This window comes from Octodon degus, unplaced genomic scaffold, assembly GCF_000260255.1.
Source record: "Octodon degus isolate 3935 unplaced genomic scaffold, OctDeg1.0 scaffold00055, whole genome shotgun sequence".
NCBI classification, from domain to species: Eukaryota; Metazoa; Chordata; class Mammalia; order Rodentia; family Octodontidae; genus Octodon; species Octodon degus.
Window position 1 is genome coordinate 11,415,985 of NW_004524631.1, and position 4,978 is coordinate 11,420,962.

Here is a 4,978-nt window from a genome sequence, read left to right on the forward strand (position 1 = left end):
AACACACACAAAATAAATAAATAAATAAATAAATAAATAAATAAATAAATAAATTTATTTGTTGGAGAAATAAGGTATTTCCAGGACATGGAGCACTTCAAAAAATTTGTAACTACCATACCAGCATTACAAAAAATTCTTGAAGTTGTCCTAGAAAAAAAACAATTAAGCCATTAATGGAATAATTCAAAAAGAATAAACAAACCTAGCAGAATAAGCAGAAAGAAAAGGAAACAATAAGGAAATTAGCAACATAAAAATAATGCAATGACAGGAATAAATCTATACCTCTTAGCAATAACTCAATGTGAATGACTTCAACTCCCTAATCATAAGGCACAGATTGATAGAATGGGTCAAGAAACAAAAGCCAACAATAAACACTATAGGGGCCGGGGAGATGGCTCAGTAGAAAAAGTACTTCCCTGGCAAGCACAGGGGCCTGAGTTCAAACCCTGGTTCCGAAAAAAAAAAAAAAGCAGTATGTAAGAAATAAATTTAAATTTAAAAACCTCACAGATTAAAATTCAAGGATAAAATGAGGCCACTACTATTTGAAAGAGTTTCTCAGGTTGTGTTTATTGGAATTTAAGAACCATCGTCAGCATTTTATCCTGTTTTGTTTTAACATCTTTAGCTTCCAAGTTCACAGCCCAGCTTTCTTATGTATCATATAGTTATTGAGAGATATTATTGCTTCTGTGACAGCTGCATCAAATCAGCCAGTGAAGTGATTTTTCTTAAGATTTGAATGTGAACGTTCATAATGAGGCACATAAGCATGATAAAGAACATGCTGATAATCCAGTTCTCAAAATATTAGTTTCACAACCTGTTTTTCTTAATGGCTGGTCTTTAAGTACCAATTTGATTATATATTAAAGTAAAGCTTCATGAAATAATTTGGAGATCTTTGAAGAATTAAAAAATGAAACAGATGACAAAAAACATTCAAGGATAGAAAACACACCCCTTCTAGGAAAGTCCTTGTTCATCCCATGTGAGCTTGCTGCATGATTTATTTCCCCATTTGATCCCCACTTAATCAATATTACCCTTATAGCTATACTTCTTATAATCTTATTGGTTGGCCATAGCTTTGTCCAACCTCACACCCACCCTGCAATTTGCCATTGGATCAATATTATCTAAGTGAGCATACTTGCAGGGATCAAACCCCTGAACCCTGCGCCTGCTTGCAGGTGCTTCAATCTGCTGAGCTATTTAGTCGGCCCAATAGCAGATGGTTTCTGTTTTGCCATTTAAATATTTGATCCACTTTGATTTTAATTTAGTACACAATGAGAAATATGGGTCTAGATTTAATCATCTGCATGTGGATTACCAGTTTTCCTAACGCCATTTGTTAGAGACTCTCTCCTGAAGAGCCCAATTTAGACTTCAGTGTTTTTCGTTTTATTGTCTGCAACTGTGCCCTAAGGTACAAAGTAAACTCTCACATTTTTTTTGGCAGAACTGGGGATTGAATTCAGGCCCTTGTACTCTTACTTCATCAAAATCCCAAGGACTATAAGTTTCTTTTTTGAAGGATTGTTGATGGAAATCAGGGCCGTACACATAGTAGGCAAGTGTTCTACCACTGCATGACACCTCCAGGGGAAGAATATCTTATGAGAGCCTTGCAGGTAGATATTCTCCAGGGATAATAGGGAGGTGAGTGAAAATGGTCACAAAGCAGATCCTCTTAAACTTCCTGTGCTCTGGTGTTCCAGAAGGATCACAAGGCATTATGCCAAGACTTACATTTAGCTGTGGTTTCTGTGGATACATGCAAGGTTACTACAGTACCTTGGTGGATGTCTTGGAATTCTAGCTAGACCTTTTTTCAATTTAAGGAGTTTTGAGACAGTTTCATGCCAAGCAGGTCACTGTCTTCACTATACATAAGGTCAATGAAAAACTTGCACTTAAAGCAATTATTCCATTGTCAGGAAGTTCCTAGATGCCATAGATAAAATCCTTCTGCGGATTTAGCCCTAATATGACCCATAGGATAAATGCATAAAGCCACACCAAGATTACCACACCTTACTAATTGGGCTCATGAGCGCCTCTAACATTCTCAGTAACCCTGCTGGGTCTTTTTTATTATTAATTTTATTGTGAAAGAAATAGCAATCAGACAGTTTAAAAACAGGTTAGTAGGACAGTTACAGTAATTAATACATTGCATATTGTTGTCTTTGTAGTAGTTATTCATAGTACAAGATGCAGACATATCTTCTGTAAACACTATTAGTTCAAAACTTTCTTCTCATTGAACTAAGAGAAAGTAGCTATATATCTATGCTATTTTGTATATATATATATATATTTTTACCACAAAATGGTCCTTCATTTATATCCTGCTTTTTTGTTTAGTTTTGTCAGAGATGGGTATTCCATTGCCATCCAAATATTGTAGGTGCATGAATTCAGCAAAGTAATCTAATATAGTCCAGTAGTCCATAATAGTAGTAGATTATCTATAGGACTGGCAATGTCAGAAGTTGTTGACTTGAGCCTTTCACAGCTCAGCTTATTAATATGGCTTTGCTTTTTATACCTTGTTAATATACTTTTTTGCTGGAATGTGAAGACCAAGATAAAGCAAGACCTATATAAGAAAAAATGTAACTTTTGTATCTGCCAAGGTCAGTCAAATCCCCTCAGGATTTACCCTGAAACCATGTACAGCAGTTTACAGATCTTTCATCAGTGTCAGCCATGTCGATGAGTCATGGCCATTGCTTGACCAATTTGCTCTCCCTTGCTGGGTCTTAATGTGCATTGAAAATAAAGTGTATCTAAAAGGGATAGCACCAATAGAGTAAAATAGGACTTCAAAAATTGAAGCACAATCCTTTTTATTTTTTTAGCACAATCATTAGGTGTGTTGCTTAGTTTCTTCAAAGCTAAAAGCCATTGTGAAAATGTTTCTTGCTGTCTAGGAAACTCTCTAAGCTCAGAAAGCTAGGATCATATGACTCCTTCCCCCATCCCCCTTAGGGTAGGAATTGAACCCAGGGCTTCACACCAGACAAGCACTCTACCAATGAGCTGAGCTACATCCTCAGTCCTTCTTTTATTTTGAGACAGGATCTAGCAGCTAATTTTCTTAGGCTGGCCTTGAATTTGCAATCTTCCTGTCTCAGCTTCCTGAGTGGCTGAGATTATAGGCTTGTGCCATTGTACTGGCTCCATGTTTCCTCTTTGATAACTGTGTAAAAAACCTCTCACACAGGAAGTTGCTACATTGTGATTACAAGGCTAAACAAAGCCAAGCCATCATTTCATATGCTTGAACAAAATAAACTCATACATACAGACTGGATTAGTTTGCTAGAGCTGCCCTAACAAAGTACCACAGAATGTGGGTGGTTTAAAAAATAGAAATGTATCATCCCACAGTTCTAGCAGCTAGAATTCTAAAATCAAAATGCCAGTAATGTTGGTTCCTTCTGAGACCTGTGATGCTGTTCCAGGTCTCTCTCTTTTTTTTTAGCTTATAGATGGTTATCTTCTTCCTATGGCCTGTAAAATCACTGTACTCTCATGAGTATCTGTAATGGCTTATATCACAAGGTCTTCCCAAAGACTTACATACTCTTTGGTAAGGCTTTTCAGAGGTAGCTGGATCTAGGGTATATGAATATGGGTGTGTGATAATTGAATTAGGCTACTGATTGGATTGACATAGTTCTGAGTGTGGATAATGGAAAGCCTATCCTGGGTGTGAGTGGCACCAGCTATAGCCTAAATGGAATAAAAGGGAAAAAGAAGCTTGATGTTTCTGCTTGCTGCTTTCTGCCCACCCTGCCAGGACTGTTTTTCCTCTTTCATGCTTCCCTGCCGAGCCACCTTGCATTAGAGTTAGCTAACTATAAACTAAAACTTCTACAAACTGTAAGCCAAAAATAAACCTTGCTTTCTTTAACATGTATTGGGTATTTTGTCCCAGCAATAAGGAAAAAAATAAGATAATATCTCTAAGTCTAGACTTCCCTTTTTTATGAAAACAGTTAAATTAGATTAGGTTCCATCCAATAACAATACTTTAATCATATTGCCTCTATAAAAATCTTGCTTTCAGGGGCCAGGGAGATGGTTGGGGCCAGGGAGATGGCTCAGTGGAATAAGCGTTTCCCTGGCAAGCTCAAGGGCTTGAGTTTAATCCCCAGTTCCACAAAAAAAAATCTTGCTTTCAAATAAGGCCACATTCTGAAATGGTGAGAGTTAGAACTTCAATATGGAAGTTTGAGGGGAGCAAAATTCAACTCGTCCTGTCATCCAGGGTTACTGTTCTATTTGGTTAGCTTGGAAATATTCATCAAACTCTGAGACCAGGAGGTTAGAAGAATAAATCATAAGCAGATACATATTTTATGTGTCTTGGAAACCCAAATAAGAAAGCTAACCTTGCTTCAAACTCCAGATTCAAAGCTTGTGATTTGGCTGTATATTCCTGGAAAAAAAGCACCAGTCACATTGTTTTGGAGTAATGTTAAGAAAACTTATATAAAATATGGAACTAAGTGAGATGATTGCATGACTTTTAGGTGCTGTTCTACAGCACTGTTAAGCAAGCCCAACCAAGGTTCAGCGGATTCTGAACTAGGAATGCTATTTATTCAGTAGTTTGTTGTAGTTCGTAGTTTATTTCTGGCTAAGCCCAGATATTTTAAATCTGTAAAGTTAGAGGTTAAATTCTATAAAACTGGCACAGTATGATGATTTTCTTCTAAGCCCAGTAGGGAAGATGAACCCAAATCATACAGTATTAGTGACCTTGAGGAGATTAACCAGTTTTATATCCACAGAAACAACCTTATTTCACACTTCCTTTTTAAAAAATCAATTACATAGAGTCCTACTTTTCATATCCTCTTTGAATAAGCTTTGTGAAACATTCAGCTTCCTCAATAATGAATTAAATTAGTATTTGACAATAAATCACTGTCAATTTGTCAGAATTATA